This window comes from Lutzomyia longipalpis, chromosome 2, assembly GCF_024334085.1.
Source record: "Lutzomyia longipalpis isolate SR_M1_2022 chromosome 2, ASM2433408v1".
Lineage (NCBI taxonomy): Eukaryota > Metazoa > Arthropoda > Insecta > Diptera > Psychodidae > Lutzomyia > Lutzomyia longipalpis.
Window position 1 is genome coordinate 5,388,039 of NC_074708.1, and position 19,782 is coordinate 5,407,820.

A 19,782-nucleotide genomic window follows, 5' to 3' on the forward strand; every position below is an offset into this window, starting at 1 on the left:
CCGGGCTCTATTATAATTTACAAAAAAAATCAATTTTAATTGATTAGTAATATTTTTTTATTTTGATCTTCGCTCCTTTCCCCAAAACAAACAATTAAAATTAATCAATGAACAATGGATAAAATCTTTAAAAACCAATCTAAATATTATCCCTAATTTAGTTGTAAAAGCGACTTTTAATCATTCACTATGCTTTTAGCTTCCCACAGCTAACATTGAGTTTGCGATAGACAAAACATTTTGAATTAATTTGTTAATTAATTTTGCAATTTACAAAATAATTGCTGCAATTTGCAATCAATCAAGTGCAATCCGCTGGACAATCACTAAATTTTCTCTCGCTAAAATAGCTTGGAAAGAGCTTTAAACTCCCCACCCACATACACACAGGGAAAGTCCCCGAAAGCTCTATTCTGTGGGGAATTCATTAGAGTGATGGGAAGTGCATTAGAAAAGTTCATGTATTGCAGCTATAGAACGCGCGGGTAGTTGCGTTGGCATGTGCAACAGAGCATTTTCAATTTCAATCTAATTAAAGGGCCCTAAAGGCAAATCTCCGCGAGGTAGTTGGTTAGTTCATCCCCTTTAGTTAGCGATCGGAATCTGAAATATTGGGAGGAAATGTGATAATGAAAAGGCTGATTGTTTTTCGTGGTTTTTCCTAGGCTACATCCAATATGGTATCAGCTAAATTATGCTGCGGATACGTTAGCTCTGGTCTTCCTTTTAATTTTTTGGCCATTCACCCCGTAGTTATGCATACGCAGAGCTATATTATGTGTTTGATTTTCCGGAAAAATAGTACTGCGGGTGCTCATTTATTGATATGCATACAATTAAACGTAATAACAATAGTGGCAGATGTTTATTGTTATTATTTCTATTACTCTGTGTGTTGTTTTTTCCGCTCATATCGGATAATAATCATGTGCAAAATATACATAATATTTATGCCTCTGGCGTCGTGTTTGTCATTTGAAAATTTTGGGCATATTTGTTTGCTCTTTTTTTTAATTCTCTCCCCTCCCTCACTCCTCCCTTTGGGATTTACCCCTCAGGGCTCCCCTCGGGAACCGCAGAATGTATTTTGGTTGTTGTTATTTTTTTTTTTCACATAGACCAGGCAACACATGCTGAGAAATGGACAGTGTGACAAAAAGCTTACAACATTGTGGTTAAAGGGAGAGCATATATAATTTGTTTGTTCATACTATGTACATATATATGTGAGATATTTTATATATAATGAGCTTCAAAAGCACACACTTTTGGAGTTTTTAACATACAAAAATTCACAGAAACACAGACTAAATCACGAGAAAATTTCACAGGCCGCACCACCACAGGAAATACTTAAAATCTATGGGGTTAAAGTAAATATCGTACCACTCCTGCATTTTATTTTACAGTGGGGGGAATTTTTTTTTCAGGAGGATGAGTAAGAAATATAAACAGTTTCCCTATTTCATGTCAACACTGTGAGAGCTTTTTTTTTTTAAAAGGCGAGCACATGGGGCTGGTGACGGTAATCTGCAGAGCATCCAAATGGTTAAAAGCATATATTTTCCACTGTAATTTAATAAAAAAAAAACCGGAAGCTTTTGAGTAGAATATACAGCTGCAAATGCTGCAAAATGCTACAGGAAACTTTGTGGCTTTAGGGCAAATAACATACAACTTCTACAGGTGATCATAAATGCTGTATGTTGCTCGTGTACACTATGTTTATTTTTGTGTTGCTAACATCGAGCTTACATAGCGTGAAAATGGTAGCTTTAAACGTGAAGGAAATATGAAATTGATTAATTTTGCCAGAGAAAAAATGGAAATAAAACTTTCTAGTTGAAAGAAATGACTCAAAATGTGTTTTTTTAATTGACTTTTTTTTGTGTACCGAGCAAAATCGAAAGTCGTCAGATCGGGCTCAAACTTGGGATGAGCACGAATTAGAGTACCCACATTCCAAAAAACGTATGCGCCAAAAAAAAAATTTTCCGGCCGGCCGTCCGTAGTACAAAGTTAAATTGCAAGAGAACGGTGATAGATAGAGACTTGCGGTAAACGGCAAAGTTTAAAAGTCAACTGGAAGACGTCCGATTATGACGTCAAATTTTATCCCCCACCCCTGCGTCCGCGATTTTGAATAACCTCAAAATTTTGTTTTCGCTATATCTCAGCCCCGGTAATAGCTAAAAATCTGAAATTTTTATATGTTGTAGGGGCCATCAAGAGCTTTCCAACGATACCTCATTTTCGAAAATCGGTCAAGCCGTTTAGTCAATATGGCCGCCACAATTTTTCATCGAAAATCGACCATAACTCGAAAACGGCTTAACCGATTTTGATCAACCCGGGGTCAAATGAAAGCTCTCAACAAATCCTACAACTCTCTAGAACATCCGAAGTTTCAAAAGTGACCGCTAGGGGGCCAAAAATCGAAAACAAAATTTTCGATGAGTTTTCGATGAATATCTCGAAAACGCCATTATCGATTTGCTTCATTTTTTGATATATTATAGCTTACTATAACATCTATAACTATAACTATAACTATAACTATAACGTCGCCATTTTGAAAATATTGAGTTCCAACTTTGACATGTCATATCTCGGGTTCTACTAGTCCGATTTTGATCAACTCAAGCGCAAATGAAAGGTTTCGTAAAACCCTACAAATATCTAGAACATTGCAACTTCGAGAAATGACCGCGAGAGGCGCTTAAGTCAAAATCAAAGTTTTCGAAAATTTCGAACTCGAATATTTCGAAAATGCCATTATCGATTTACTTCATATTTTAATATGTTATAGTTGAGGTTAAGACCTTTCCAACGATAGCTCAAAATCAAAAATCTATGGAGCCGTTCCCGAGATATGGCGTTTTAAAGATTTCTTAGGGTATGACTTTTCAACTTTTCCCGACTTTGCGTGTATTTAAATTAATTAGCGTTCTAGTTTGCTCTCACAAAATTGGTACACTGAAAGAAACACAGCTCTCGTAAGCTTGGTCAGCTTACCAGTACATTTAATATGATTTGTTGAAGAACAAAATAGACGAAAATTGCAGTAGTAAAACAATAAATTTTATTGTGTTGTTTCGTGCATAAGCTCCTCATAAAAGACAATTCAAAAGGCATGAAAAGCCTGCAATAAATACTAAATTAACTTAGCATAGTATATTACATGGCTGACGATTTTCCCAAAAAGGCATATAATTAGTTTACCTAATAAAATAGGATTTTAGCCGCTTTGTCACCAATAAATAAATTAACTGAATCAATAGAATTTAATAATTAATTCCAATATATTGAATTTAGTCAAACAAATCACAGCATGGAATTTAAATTATTTTCCCCCTTCTACTGTAAAATAATTCCAGGAAAATTTAATTATTTTATCATTTACAAATAGTTAAGGTATTAATTTGATAAAATTAATTATGTAATTAAAAAGAATTAAATAAAAAATCCCATATATATTTTTTTTTCTATCATTCGCATTTTTATATAGTAAATAAATCCTTGCTCAATGGAAAAACTGCTTGGAAATTCTGTGGCAATCTTCAGTTCATCAATCCTATCTTCAGTTTAGCATTAATTTTCATAATTCTCCTTTGGCTTTCAAAATCCCTTTCGGCACCTCAACGTCACATACATAATTCTTATGTAAAGCTTTTTGGGAGCTTTCGAAATACATATATATTTGTATTGGGGGTATACCGACAATAACACAAAATCCAATGAGTGGTATGGCCAAATGTATTCATGCGGTAAATTTGAATAAATGATCGTGAAATTTGTTGTTTACCAAATGAGGTGAAGTGTAAGAAAGACTTTTATCTGTTTGGAAAACACCAAATACACGCACACACATCACCCTGTCAGGGGGAGGGAAGCACCACAAAAAGGAATTCCCCTGGGATGAGCTTTTTTCATGCGAGAGAGAAAACTTTTTGGTGGTGATGTGATTTTTTTGTGTGTGTAAGAGCACCTCCCCAGTACCTGTGATGATGGTTAAATAGTTAATCCCATCGTTGTTTTCAAGGGGGTGGTAGCTGAAAGAAATCCCGTGGCTCCTGAGGCTTGGAGGATGAATCCCCCAGTTCATTCGGAAGGCCTACAAAAGCCCCACAACTAATGTACATTGGAGGAAGCGGATGAGGAGGGATGGTATTCCCCCATTCCATGTGGCTTTGAAAGCTTTGCGGTGTGTATGTGTAAAATGGTATGTATAGCATAAAGCTCATTTGCATATTAAAGCCCTTCGCCCATCCATTCCGATTTCGTACAATATTCCACTGTATTTGGTGCTCTAACTCTACTCTATTGTAACCCACCCCCCATTCCCCAACATTGTTGCAGTGTGGAAGCCATGCAATACCAAAACTATACCTCCTGGTTTCCCGAGATACAAGATGATGTAATTAAAACTGTGCCAAACAGAGCAAGTACTAATTTTGTAAACATGCACGTTATTCAGCTGCCCCCAACCCATTTCTTATGCGCACTCCCTAGACAACAAACTTTCCCCAAAATAGAGACTCCTTAATCAATAATGGAGTTCAGAGCATCACCCTCCCTCCCTGCCTTTTGCTAAGTTCACCAGAATGCCATGCTCTTTCCAAAGAAACTTTAGGTCAAATAATTTAACATTCAGTATTGCATTAAAAATTCAAAATCCAAAAATATCTCATGGCATTCACTGCTTATGATTAATTCTTAAAAAAGAAAAATTTCCCTACAAGTACACAACAGAGTAAACTCCTTTAATGAAATATTCATTTGCTAAAAATGCTTTGAGATTTAAAAGCATAAAAATGAACTTTATGATTCATTTCATTTCTCTTTCTTTTTCAAATTTATTATAAAATATGCGAAATATGCAATATTACGGCAAATAAAGGAATTTTCTATATTTTCCAGAGACATTTCTTTTCTATAAATAGCATATAATCTTCTCGGACTCCTCAAGGGATAATTGATAAATAATTTATGTACATCGCCAAGGGGTGTTTATCTGAATGAAAATCTTCGGATCTTCGGATTATTCGCCAAAGATTCGGATGATTCGCGAAAGATTCGGATTATTCGCCAAGATTCGGATTATTCGCCAAGATTCGCTTGATTCGCCAATATTCGGTTGATTCGCTAAGATTCGGTAGATTCGCCTATATTTTTGGTGCACAAATAACACTTTTTAAGCAAAAAACTATAGCTTTTAAGTATTTCGCGTATTATAGACGTACCTAAAGTATCTAAACGTGTTTGTTTGAATTTTTTGAACTTGATTTAAAGTTTAGAACAACTTTTTTTTTTAGTAAAAGGTTCTCAAATCGTCGGAAAATTCGATTTTCTAACTTTGGGGCCAAACTGTACTTAAAAGCACTCGAGATATAGCCTTCATTCAGAACTTTTAGAATACTTACAAGAATTTTTTAAATGGCGAAATCTTCTAAACGGTGACATAGATTTTTTTCATTTTTTTTGCATGGTAAAAGATATTGAGTCAGGCTACAACATATCAAAATTTAAAAGATTTGCCTAATGGGGATTCGGGGATATTGCCCCTTAATGTTAGGCAATTTTTGTTTTTAATTTTAGCGCCTCTTGCGGCCATTTTTGGAACTTTAAATGTTCTAGACAGTTGTAAGGCTTCTTGAAACTTTTCATTTCATCAGCTTGAGTTGGTAAAAAACGGCTTGACCGATTGTCAAGTGTAAATTATCGATGAAAACGTCTCACTGAGCTCTACAACATACTAAAATTTCAGACCTCTAGCAATAAGGGAAGTGGTTGACGGTGTTTCAAAATGGCGGACGGCGGCCATATTGGATTTTAAAAATGCGAAAGAATGTTAATCAAAATTAGCAAATATTTGTAAATATTTTCCAATATTCGCCAATATTCGTAAAGATTCGGATTATTCGCCATGATTCGGATGATTCGCTAAGATTCGTCAAGATTCGCGAAGATTCGCCTAAAATATCCAAAGATTCGCCAGATAAACACCCCTTGTACATCGCCTACGTAGAGAAAGTTTTTTTTCCTGAGAGAAGCTTTTGAGACGCTTTCATAAAAGTTATATCTGCATTCAAGTAGGGAAACTTAAAACGTTATAATACAATTGAATGAAAAATAGCCCTTTTGGTCGTCTTTTGTGACTTTCCACTCAAAAGACGAAGTATTTGAGAGAAACAAGAATTGAGGGAAAATATCAGAGGGCATATAGCATATGAATCTACTTTAATTTTATTGTTTTTAGTGGTTTTAAAATACCAAAAAATGACAATTTATTTCCACAATGTCATCGCTTTGAAAATTCAATTTTATTAATAAATAAATTGAAACTCAACGAGACACCATCAGCTTTATTTTTGGCACTGCTTCTGTTATTTAATATCTTTGCTGTCTAATTAAAATGATATGATGCATTAATAAATAAATGTTAATTTTTAATGTCAAATTGAAACATAAATCTCATTGTTCTTTTAGACTTAATTAATGTGCACATTTGGTAACTTTTTCTCTGTGAAAAGTATTAATCACAAAATTAATTGTATCACTTTTAATTAAAAATAATACTTCGAAAAAAAATCATCAATGTAAATATGGTGATGAGTACTACATAACAAATATTGATTCCAATTTGGTAAAATAAATTATTTCAATTATTTTTATACTAATTTATTAAATAGTAAACAATTGTATGTATTTTGGGGCAAAGGATGTTGGTTATTTTAATTTATAAACCTTTGCAAATGTTTTTAAAAACCCCAATAATCAAATACCTATCCCCATAGGGAGCTGATAAACTATTTTTTCGGTTCTAATTAAAATAATGAGTGGAAAAACAGAAAATGGCGAATATTTTATGATTTAAATTTATTAACTGCTATTTTATGTTAGGTACTTTAACGTTTTTTATTTTTTTTTTAATTTTATTTAAATCGACGTGAGTTTATTGAAATGTTTTGAATAATTTAAAACATTGATTTTAAGAAATTCCTGAAAAAAGGAGTATATGCATTTTTAATCATGCCACAACGTATGCAGCAATGCTTTAATAATGCTTCTTTTTTATTTTGCCAAATAAGCGGCAATGGGGGCCTTTTTTTAATTTATGGAAGCCTTTTACTTAAGTAATCAAAATTAATTTAAATTAAAAATAGAAAATTCTCTTTGGCTTTTCTTGAATTTTCCGTGACAATAACAAAAAACTAAAAAAAAAACCTCCTTCCACATCATGCAAAATATGTAGCAAAAGACTAAAATATCCCATCCAGGTATTCAAATTAATTGTATATAATTCCTCAATGGTGCAATATTAAATTTCGAATATTCAACTCTTCAATAACCTCGCCCTCTCTCTGTCTCCTCAATGTTACATTGAAGCAAGGACTATTCGCTTTTATTAGAGAATACAATACCCCAAATGAACGAAGGATTATTATTCATCCAAAAGGAAATAAATGCATTCAAAGGGAATTTCTTGCATCTCGTAATGAATTTCCTTGAAATTCATTGAATGCGAGAACTATTGTTGGGTAACACAGTGCGCAGCTCACCCCTTGGTAAGAATTATTTCATATTAAAATAGTTTTCCCCAAAACCACTCAAAGGACTTTTCTGTGGAGGCTTCTGCCTTGAAAGTTGAATTTTGTATAGAAAAGGGGCCGTGTGGAAAGTTTCATCACGAAGGGCAATTTATTGTAAAATTGTAGTTCAATACACCGGAATTATTTTCATAAGAATTCCTCTCCATTGAACCACTTTTTCTTCTCACCCCAATACTCTGAATAGGGAAACTTTTTAAAACTTTACAACATAAGAGTTTAAAAAGTTTTCCATTTGAGACATTTTTTTATGCTTTCTTCACTAGAATTTCCCGGGAAGATGGTTGAGTCAAAAGGATAATTTTTTGCACCCACACACACACACACACACACACACAGAAAATTCAAGCATTTGGATTTAAGCTTCAAGAACATTCTTTATTGTTTATATGAGACATGAATTATCACGTAAAATTCATCATGAAGGAAAATCTAAATAGGAATCATTTATAGCAAATATTAGTGGAAATATTTACACACAATTTGGTAATAATTAACAATCAATTTGGAAAATTTTCATTACATACCACTAATTTGCGTGAATAATTGCGTGATAAATAATTATATTGCATCAACTGGTGAATTTATCTATTTGCATGTCACGAGACTAATTCATGAATTTTCATAAATGTATTATTATTTTATGCAATCAAATCTCCCTGTCGAAATTAATACCAAATTCCAATTTTCATCGTATTCATGTGGCTTTTTGCTGTGATATCCACGCATAACTATGCCAAAGAATATAATAAACATTATTATATGTGGGGGAGGGCTAAAATGTTGAGGTCCCCCCTAGGAGAGAGATTTACAAAACCATCTATAGAGAAACGAAAATTTGGGTCACACGTCACTTTTACCCACGACTATCGTTAATCTCTTTGCTGGGAGAGCTTTATTTGAAATGTGACAGATGGGTTGGTCCATATGCGGAGCTCGCAGAGTTTTAGGGGGCAGAGAAATTGAAGTCACATTGGTTGCGGTTGACAGCACTGTCATCATTTGCCCTCTCAAATACTTTTCCATTGACATTGCTGAGGTATTTTCCCACCCCCAAGTCACCACCTCTTTTTCCCCAAAGGAGTATGAGGGAAATTTAACTTCCATGAAAGACTTCTTTAGATTCCCCAACGACGAAGAGAAATGGAGTTGCGAAAGAGAGCCTCCCAAAAGGTTAACAAACGACTTGTATTTTAGTGGGAAATTTTATACAATTGTTTGCTATACATTGTATATTCTATCGATAATTTTCTGAGAAAAAGAATTCTTTTATTCTTATTAAATGACTGAATTATTGATGAAAATATGATATTTTTTGTTTTGAAATATTTTTTTCATCGTTATAATATTTTGAATTATGAGCTTTCGTATCATCCCTTAATAAAGCTTTTTTCTGTTTTTATAAGACACGGGGAAAACAATTATTAAAACTACTTTAAAACGATTGGCCACAAACTAATAAGATGAAGCCCTCTGGTTTTACCCGGCGCCTCCATTTAATTACCAGAGAATTTGGCTACAGAAATTAGTAGAGCTTTTAGGGCATAAAATTCATCAATCTTGGTTCACCCAGAGCTTTTCAACCCTTGTCATAATTTGAAAACCACACTCATGATAACTATTAAACTATTTATACCTACTTCTTATTCATAGGCAGAGCTTTCAAAATATATATGTAAGTAAATACATACATAGTTACACACAATTCTATATATTACTTGCTTCCTCAAGAGCCAGCATTTTTCACGTATTGAAGCGATTTTCACAGCTACAAATATGTAACACTCGGGGAGCTTTTCATTGTCAAACGCGACGACAAAAATGTCTATGTGTATGCATGGGAAAAGCATGTAAAGAGGATAATATGTAATATAAAAATATCGCAACATAAATTATTGTGTGTTGTGAATAAAAACGCAATATTACCATATTTCCCTATGTTGGGGATTTTTCATCTCATGCTAAACTGATTTTTATTCACGCACACCACCCCCTCACGTAAGCTTTTGTGTGTGTATTGCGTGGGTGGGGTACCCTCCCGAAAAAAAAAGTGGGGAATTCGCCACTCAAGCCACTCAACCCTGGAGAGATATCTGTGTGTGCTTGGGGTGATGCGGGGAAAGTGTAGAAAAACCCATCGTCCGGCCAATTTAGTCACATTTTCCGGGAGAGGGATTGTCGGTTGGAAAACCATATTTTCTCCATGGGATTGTGTATGTGCGGTTCTCGGCCACCCCCACCCCTCGGGCTCCTCTCAAAAACTGGACACAATGGGAAAAAAAATCCTGGGTGTGCGGAATTTATTCTATCGTTCTCTCTACATTTTATGAGCCTACCATATTCTATTATGCGACATGGAAGGAGGTGGAGGCGGTGAAAGAAGAGATCAAGAAGGGGGTATGCTTAAGTAGAAAAAGAACCCTTCCACCCACATGGTACAATACACACCGTGAAAGGAAGGGGGTCCCAAAATCCTCCCACAGAGACCATTTAGGAAGACAAATTCCCATTTCGTTGCCCCAAAAGACGAACAAACTCATATAAATTCACATTGCAAAATCACCTATTGATGACGAACATTTGCACTGACATGATTTGGACATTTTTCAAGTGTGGGCCAAACATCCACTACCCCATCCTGTTTCAAATTCAAAAGGACAATCCCTCTGAAGAATCCGTGCATTAATATTTTGTCCACACATTCAACGGAGGATTTTCAGGGGAAGGAGCTTACAGTGGAAATCCATTGAGGATTTTGTGCTTATGCTCCCTTTTTTTTGTTTCTTTCAACAAGGCAATTTGGAAAACTTTGCATAACTCCCCGCAAAGAGCAATGGACCTTTCTTTTCATCCAACCACCCACAACACACAGGGGAGAGATTTAATAATAATTAACTGATTTTATTGAAAAAGTCATGGATCTATAAAAATCCTTTCGGAATCTTCTTGCGGAACTTTTTCAATTATTTACTTCTCTTTCGAAGAAACTCAATTTTATATCATAAAAGAATTTTTGTGAGAGGGTAATTTTTAATATGAATGAGGTATTTTTTAATAGCTAATAGAAAGCAATATTGAAGGAATTTTTAATAATGAGAATTTCAACCAGAGACGGTTGTTTAATTTATTATTTGGTATATTGCACATAAAAGCTCAAAAGTAATCAAAAGAAATAAATAAATTCATTGAAAATGATACAAATAAAATTGGGACCAATTTAATGGAAACTAATCTATAATTTTATTAAACTTTCTCTGCATTTTGAATCGTTTTAAAACTATTGGAAATAATTTAAAATTATTTAGGGTAATAAATAAATATTTTTATTGCAATAATATGTCGAATAAGCTGGAAATATTTCATTTGTCAAACTTTCTATATTTTTCTGTGTATATTTTAATGACTTTCTATCACAAATAACAATGAATAGACTCCTTTTTCTCAAACAAAAAAAAACTCATCTCAAAGATTTTTTTATTCTGTATTAAAGGAGTTCATGCAGCTAACAAGGGCCAAGTTACCTAATTCAAATAGATGGAGAAACAATTTTGACCCACCCAGTCTTGTTGGGAATCAAAAAAGGTTAAAGAATCGCTAAAAATATTCACAATTTTCCTCTGGGATCACAAAGTAAAAGCCAATAAAGTTTCGTAAAAAAATTTTTAAAAAAATTTGCGGCCATTTACCATATTGTCCCTTTCCAATACTTCAAGCTTTTAAGCATATGCTTGATACACTGAAAGAAAGCTTAGATGGCTTAGTACTTGGCCATTGTTAGCTGCATGAACTCCTTTCTTAAGAAACAAAATAATAAATAGTATTCCAATCATTCTAATAATCTAAATGTTCCAGTAATGACGCTAATATAATCACGAAAATGTTCATCGCGTGTGAAAATTATAACAACTGTCGCGGATAATTCATCTAATGATTCAACGTCGATTTGTCACGCACAGAAGAAGCACACGCCTGTGAATTGCGCGTGGAAGATGGTTAAATGTCTTTTTAATTTTCAAATCACACTTGAGGCACCACACCATCTTCAATCGCATTCTCCCAACATCTTGCGGAGCTTCTGGCGAACTTTGTGTGAGAACGACAACGAGCGCAGGGAGAGGGGGGGGGATGGGAAAATTTGTATTTGGTGCGGAAAACGGAAACTAATTATCGTGTTGCTGGGAAAGACATACAGAAAGGAAAACCTTTCACGTCTACCACCGTATTTAGAGTTGTATTGAAAATCCAAAAGTTATATAGCATCCAACGTGAGCTATATACAATCTCAATATATAAATGTATAGCAATTGCAAACTATAATCAAGATAAGAGAATGAGAGGAAATCTTTGCGCGCGCGGGAAATGTGTAACAAGTTCTTTCGACGGTGAAGGATGAAAATTGAGAAAGTTTTAATGAAGTCGATTTTCTTCTAAACTGTCATAACTCATTCTTCGCCATTTGGCACGAAATTCTTCAAATGAAATTGTCTTGCTTTATTTAATTGATTTTTGAGTACTCTCCCAACATAAATTTTCCTCAAATTTTCCTCATAATTTTCCAAATATTCTAACATTAGAAAAAACCTTCAAAATAATTTTCTCTGCAGCAATATAACTCTTTATCCACAAATTTTGCTAATGATGACATTTTTGGCGGGCACAATTGCTACCAATTTTCACGCGAAAAAAAAGAACATATTCTCGAGTCCCAGAGCGTGCGAAAAAAAGCCAAATTTCCACCCTGTGAGAGCTCTAATAAAAAAGCTTAATTAATTATTCGTACTAAACTAATTAAGAGAGCTATATATTGCACCCTTGGACCATGTGGATAATTATTTTTTCATCTATTGTGATTCACCGGCTGCATTGTCTCCATGCCATGGGCAAAAAAAAAACTTACACACTACCCTCAACTGCCAATGACAGCCCCTTTTGCATGCATCCAACCATTTGAGAAATAAAGCATCGAAAGAATAAAACTAATTACTGTCATCCCACAATGTGGAGGTTTTTTTTTCATTCTTTTCAATTATTAAGGAATAGACAGAAATTAATTATTGGTTTTAATTAAATGCCAGTTTTTCTTCTTTTCTGTTAAATACTGAACATAAGAATTTCATGAATTTATGCCAATTTAGCTTTATTTTAAAAGCTCGGATTTGCTGAAAATTTTTCTTTGCTTTAACAATTTACACCTTTCTGATAATCTTTGATTTCACTAAAATCGCCAAAAACTGTAGAGAATGACGTCACCTTTCTATTTTTATGCCTTAAAAAGTATGAAACATTGACGCTAATGCTTCATTGATGATTTATTGAAGAGGTGTTTCCACTGATTTTCCTTTTCATCATTACCTCAAATCAAATTCCAATCAAAAGCTCAAAGAAAACAGCTCACAAAGATGTAATTCAAATGTTAAATTGAAAAACATTTTAATGTAATTACAACACCATCAAAATGCTTTTAAATTCTCCCGTATAGGGATTTAATTCCTTTTTCCATTTCAATTGCATTTCATGATCTACCATGAAAATGCACTTAAATATCCTTTTAAGAGCACCAAAGAAACGCCCGATGGAGAATAGATAATTCGCTCTAGAGGAGGGGGGGGGTGGGTGTGATGATGTTGAAAGTTTTCTTCGCAACACAGGGAAGGTGCTTAAATTTCTTACTGTGAAGCCATTCAATGGGGGGAGCTTTCATTGCAAAAGCACACAACATTTGACTTGAGGAAAAGTCTTGCAGCAATGATGAAACCATTTCACTCTCCCAAGTATAATGCCATTGGGTTGAACGTGTTTTCTGTGCGAAAATCTTCATTGGCACGTCCTTGTCATATTGTCAAGCTGTGAACATCTAGGTACACCCCTCATTCCCCGCTCCTTTCGGGATTTTAAAAGAAAAGACACACCACATTTTGCGAGAGGCGAACATTTCATGGAATTCATTTCCAAAAGGGGGGTGTGTGGAGTCATATGGTGATGGGGGAAATTAGAATTGAAAGCGACAGAAAGTGTGACTTGCAAACTTATATTGACGACTTCTCGAGGGGGTGATTTCCGTCACCGCCCACCCCCACCCTCCCAAAAATAAAACTCCCAAATCTACCCCTCAGGATAAAAAAGCGTGTGTACTTTCTCATGTTGAATTTTTACACGACACAGGAAAACTTTCATCCTGTCGCTCAACTTCAACGCATTTTTCTGTAGGGAAAGCTCCACCCCGCCTCCCCATCGCAGCACACAATCCTTCATCCCCTTTTTCTGTAGCTTCGCGGTGAAGCGAGTTTTTCCATCGTTGCGGCGGAACATTTTCATTCTCTCGCCAAAGCGATCTCGATCACCTTTCGAGAGAGCTCCGCATCCAACCCCCCTCTTTGAACGATTTCAACGCAAATTGAACCTCACCAAAACCCCATCATCCCCCAACGTGTGTGGTGTAGCACAGGGGGTTGAGCTCTGTGTCTGGATGACATGTGAAACCGAAATCATTTTTCAATAGCGCTAGAAGAAAATTCATGTCTCGCATTCCAAATGAATACATTTCATCTTCTCACACCCCCCCAACCCCGCCATGTCAATCGATGACGATACTCTCACCCGAAAGACAGAGGCGGGGTAGGAGCTATATCCAAGGGTGGGTCGTATAAAAAAAACACTCAAAAGTGGTCGGAAAAAGCTGCAAAAGCTCTAAAATATTGCATGAGAGCATCAAATTGGAAAATCTGCAGAAAATTGCACAGAAATACTTTTTTTTTCTCTTTCACACTTTTTTCCATTTGGGTACTTCAGGCGATTGAGTTATGATTCCATGGATCAATTGACTATGTTGAATGCATTGATGTGTATGTGAAATGGAAAGCGAAAATGAAGAAATTTTGTGTAAAGAAGCATAGAAAATTCTTATTGAGACAAGAAAAAGTTTTTATGGTTTTTTCTTCTTATAGAATTCTCAGTTGATCGATAAAGTGAACTAAAGCACAGGGGCTAGAGCTTTAGTAGGTGTACTTGGGAATTTTTAACTTTTCCAATAAATCAGTTTTCAATTGCTTTATAGTTCGGAGCGTGGAAAAATTATGCAAATACTTGTGGAGAAAAATTGAGAAAATTTCTTCAACAATTATATTGGAGAAATATGAAGAGAAGAGAGAAGAAATGTGAAGAATATAAAATTGGAAAAGAAAGCAAGTATTCGGAATATTTGAAATGTTCGGTATAATTTCAGAACATTCCAGTAAGAGAATATTTAAAATTAAGAATGGTCCAATAATTATGAAAATTCCACTCAACCCTCAAATTTTTCCCATTTAAATAAAAAAAATTCTTTTAAAAAATAACTTTAAATTGCTTTATTAATTTAGGTCAATTTTATCTAGCAAAAAAGCAGCTTAATTTCGCCTTAAAAATATTCATCCCTTGAGCAATATTCCCCCTTCAACTTAAACTTATTCATCCCCCTGCTGCCACATTCGCATAAACACCCCAATTAAACCCTAAATATTGTTGAGGAAGTTGCTCCGCAAAAGAAAAAAAACATCCCCTATTTGCAGCCTCATCTGTGTCGTTCCATACACAAAGACATACCCCGGAAGGAACATGAATAATGCATGCAATTTTTCCACCAGGAGGAAAGAAAAAAACTTTCACGCAGCCCCTTGGAAATGTACCACCTCCACCGTTGAAATAGACTGGGAATTTACGCAGATACATTCAACATTCGCAAAATTCACAAAAGACGCATTGAAATTTTAATTCTAACATGGTATTCAAAGCCCAATTTTCAGAGGTTGGTACGGGAAAAAAATCGCTTTGAGAGAAGAAAACTTTCACCCGGAGAGAATCTTTTTTTTCTGTGTGTGGGAAAATGCCGTCTCCACCCCCCTCATGGGACATCCATTGTGAAACACGCGGAGGGTGGAAGAGAAACACGAAGCGACACTACCAGTGAAATTCTACCCTCGTAATTTTTCACTAACCTCCCCCCATTCCCCCATTGAAAAACACCCTCATCCCCTGCCAGAGTTTCAAATATCTCGTGTGTGTGTGCGAGGCGAAAAGTCGATTTGCCATGGGGATACCAAAGAGCCTCTCGGGAGGGGTGAGAGGACAAGCGGGGGTGAGCTTTTGACAAGTTGAAAAAATATATGAAATTTTTTTGCATTCCATTTTTTTTTTCTACGGGGAAATAATGTGTGTAAAATAATATTCGATAATGGCAAAAATGGCACACGATGCTGCTGAAGTACTTTCCCGAGTATCGACAGAGTGCTTTTTGGGAGCTATCCCTGTGAGGAAGCACGAGGAAAGGCAAAGAAAAAAATTCAATATTCTCCTATTATTGAGAAGCAAAGAGAGATTCATTCTTGGATGGAGAGACACACACAAGTTAATAAATGTTGAAGTGTCTCAAATGCTGAAGAAGACCATCAATTAAATTTTATCGTGACAAAGTGACAGGGCAATTACGTGGGTAGAAGAAAATTTCATCGTGGCAAATTCGGCGAAAGAAAATGATTCTTCAGCGTGGTGTGTATCATTTTTCACCGACAGAGCGCAATTTTCCTCCTCAAAAATCTTCTCAACTGTGAGCCTTCTTGATTAGGGTTTTGCCTCTCTCTGTGTACAATCAGTTGCTGCGGGAAGGAGGGGGGTACGCGCGTGGTATGGAATTTAATTTAAATATGTCAGCAAACTCACCTCCTTGAGAAAATAATCACTCAAAATTCACACACTTTTGTGTCTCGCCATTTGCACTTCCATTGGGTTTTCCACCTGAAATGAAGAAATTAATTTTAATTATTTTTGTCATATAGCTAGCAGGGAAAAACCAAAGAAGAGATTTCCTCTCTCTCTCTCCCTGAGGAATAATAAAGTTGTTGCTCACATCAGTCAACCACAGACCATGATTTTGGTAAGTTTTCCTAACATTTTCATTGGAGAGTGAGGAAAATGTTACAAATATTTCATTTACTTAGAAGTTGGTATTCCACTCATATGTAACGTGATATGCAAAGTTTTATGTATTTTTGGGGAAAACTCAGCCCATCAGTTTGAGATTAAACTTTGGATAAACATATATAGTTTGATATCTTTTTTTCTTTCAAAAAATTGGAGTGAATTTTTTTTTTTGAATATTTCTTAAAGTTTAAATAAAATTAGTGGAATACCAATTTCCATATAACGTCTACGCTTTATCACTACGTTTTCAAGCTTTTAACTTCTATTGCTGAGCTTGAAGCTTGGTATGTTTATTTAGAAAAGGTATCACCCATTTCTTATTTAAATACCTTCCAATCCCTCAAATACAGGGTTGTCTCTTTCTTAATACCTAATTCATGATTTTTTTTAAATGTTTTTTTCAGACAATTTTTTTTCTTAAAATCTCTGCAAGAAATCTTTATAAATTTCATCTTTACCTTTAATCTTTGTTCCTTTTAATTTAATCACGAAGTAATTTACAAACAAACTTGTGAAACCCACAATATTTGACCATCATCCTGTAAGAGTATAGAGAATGGAATTTCTCTGTTGAATTTCAGATGAGCATCATGTCAAAAATATGAATGCTTCAGGCAATTCTCTGTGGCTCTTTGAGAAGCTTAACATTGCCAACATCAAAATCTCTTAGCCTTTTGGAGGAAGGCAACATTGAGGATACGATGCTACCACGTAGAACTCCATACAAGATAAATTCCAGCAAGAGAAGTGCTTTTGAAAGTATCCTTGAGTGCTCAACGTATATAGCAATATTTTAACAATGATTGACAGGCAATCAAATTGGCTTAAGAAGAAGCTGACGCAACACGATATATACCTCCACCATATACATATGTATAGGAATAAATTAAACAATGCAAAAAGGAATGGGGTATGTTGCATATACACAGAGGAGTGGCCCAAATGCATAAAGCTGAAATCCAATTTCACGTGTCAGGCACAAAGAGTTGCAAAATTGGCACTCAACATGCGATTTTCCACCACAAGCAGCACAAGGAAGATTTTCCAGGGTTGTGCGGATGCAGCAAAATTGGAAGAAATGCACAGTGTGGGTGATGGATGGGAGACAATTAAATCTTTCATCCACTATGAGGGTGGGTTTGGGGTGAAAAATTCATACAGGTCACAAGAATAGGTATATATGTATGTATGTTCTTAGATATTGCAAGATAGAATAGAATAAATAGAAACTTTTATCAATAAATATGATTTTTTGCCGTTACAGTGAGGGCTGTAAAAATGAAGCCAATGCTGTGCAATTTTAATTTTCCTTATAAATCAATTCACAAACATTGAATTTCTCATTGTAGGTAACATTTTGTCGGAAATAGAGCCATATCCCTATATATACTCCACAATGCACATTGTTCGCGTCCAAATAATTCCGCATGACAGTGTGTGCGTGCACAAAGTATGGTGCGAGGGGGGTTGGGAAACATTAGAAATTGTTTAGCTGGTAAGCTCCTAACAAGCACACATGACACATATGTGAAATATATCAAATTCCTGCCCTACAGAAGCCGTCCTCTCTTAACCATGTGAATTTTGCCAGCTATGCTCTGTGCACATTTCCCCTCGATATATGAGCAAGCAAACCCCTCACATGGACAAAATGAATTCCAGCAATGTTGGGTCACCCAGAGAGAAAATCTCTGACAGAGAACGAAGAAATTTTGCTCAATTCTAGTACTATCCAGTGTGTACCAAAATTGCCCTATATGGTCTCCTGATAAAGTTGTGTATAAAAAGCTCACCCCCCGGCCCCCCAGAAAAAAAACATTAACTTTTCCATTGGCACGAGGAAGGGAAGAAATTGCGGAAGCATTAGTACCGGATGTGGTCATTGGGAAAAACATGAAAAGTCATCATTGATGATCATGTTCGGCATATTTTCACAAGCAGAGCGACATTTTGGGTCACGCGATGTATTTATTGGCCAATTAAATTATCTCTGTATCGCACTTTCTCCCCCTAGTTTCCCTTATATGATATGTTCCTGTGTGTAGGGAAACTTGTGCTATATAGCACCCACGTAGGCAATTTTTCTTCACGGCAATTCACACGAAGGATTTCGGAGTTTTTCCTCCTCTCTTCTATCCCAAGTTGTCGTCAATTGGATTTGCCAAAGAGGGCAGAAACTCTCCATGCTTATCATCAAGGGGTGAATGGCATGTGCTTCTCATAAGAAATATTTCCTTTTGCTTTTTACGTTGACTTTGGGAGGAAATGTTGGCAAAGAAATATTTAAATTAGCAGAAAAAGAAAAGAAAGGAAACGGCAACCGTGAAGCTCAAGAGATCTCAAGAAAAGAGGATTTTCGATCCAGATTTCATTTTAAAAATTCTTATTTAGTACCATAAAAATTCAGATTAAAATAAAAAATCTTATAGGGGAGACCGGGGTTAAAATAGTCACTTAAGGGTTTAGAAAAAGCTCAAAATATCATATTTTCCAAATATGTAGATAAAGCGAAATATATAGCTCATTTGTTTAGGAAATTTACTGCCCTACAACTCTTTCTCAGATCATTTTGTTCTATCTAGCTTGGAAATATGATATTTTAGGCTTTTTCCAAACCCTTAAGTGACTTTGTTAGCCCCGGTCTCCCCTACTGAAGTCTTGACCGAAAATTCGTTTTTCTTAACCATCTGGTCCTAAGCACTAGTCTGCAAAGGGCAAAATAAAATTTTATTCTATTCTATTCTTAACCATCTCTATAAATGAATGTTCTCTGTTTCTGGAAAAATCTTCTTTATTTTCAAAAGAACATTTATTCAGTGAAGGAATCAATCGTTTTGATCCACGAATTTATCATTTAGATAAAATAAATTATTCATTAAATAAAAATTCTTTTAAAAAGATTATTTTTAAAGAAATTATTCAAAATTACCCCAAAGAATTTCCCTTCAAAACGGATACATCCAAAATCACCTTCAATGCAACATTTCTAACCAAAAAAATTAAGGGAATAATTAAGTAAATGAAAACGATTTTCCCATTGACACCGGGTCAAAGAGGAAAGGTAAATGTTGTGCAACACAATTCCACACCATTGATCGGCTCAAATGGAAGTGAAAACCTCTTATAGAAAATACACACATAGAGAGGGACGAAGGACCTCTGGGCAAGAATGCTCATTGTGGGGGAAAGATGTTAAACAAGTCTATTTATTGTGTTG

General features: G+C 35.2%; 2 protein-coding genes across 2 annotated transcripts in view; one reads left to right on the forward strand and one right to left on the reverse strand.

Moving 5' to 3' along the window:
* LOC129788711 (mucin-5AC) overlaps window positions 1–19,782 on the forward strand; it is a 1,053,002-nt gene that overhangs the window by 955,727 nt on the left and 77,493 nt on the right. The gene's annotated exons all lie outside the window — the stretch shown is intronic.
* LOC129788372 (uncharacterized) overlaps window positions 1–19,782 on the reverse strand; it is an 86,723-nt gene that overhangs the window by 7,510 nt on the left and 59,431 nt on the right. The window contains 1 exon segment of the mRNA XM_055824346.1: window positions 16,305–16,379. The gene's annotated coding sequence lies outside the window, so the exon portion shown is untranslated.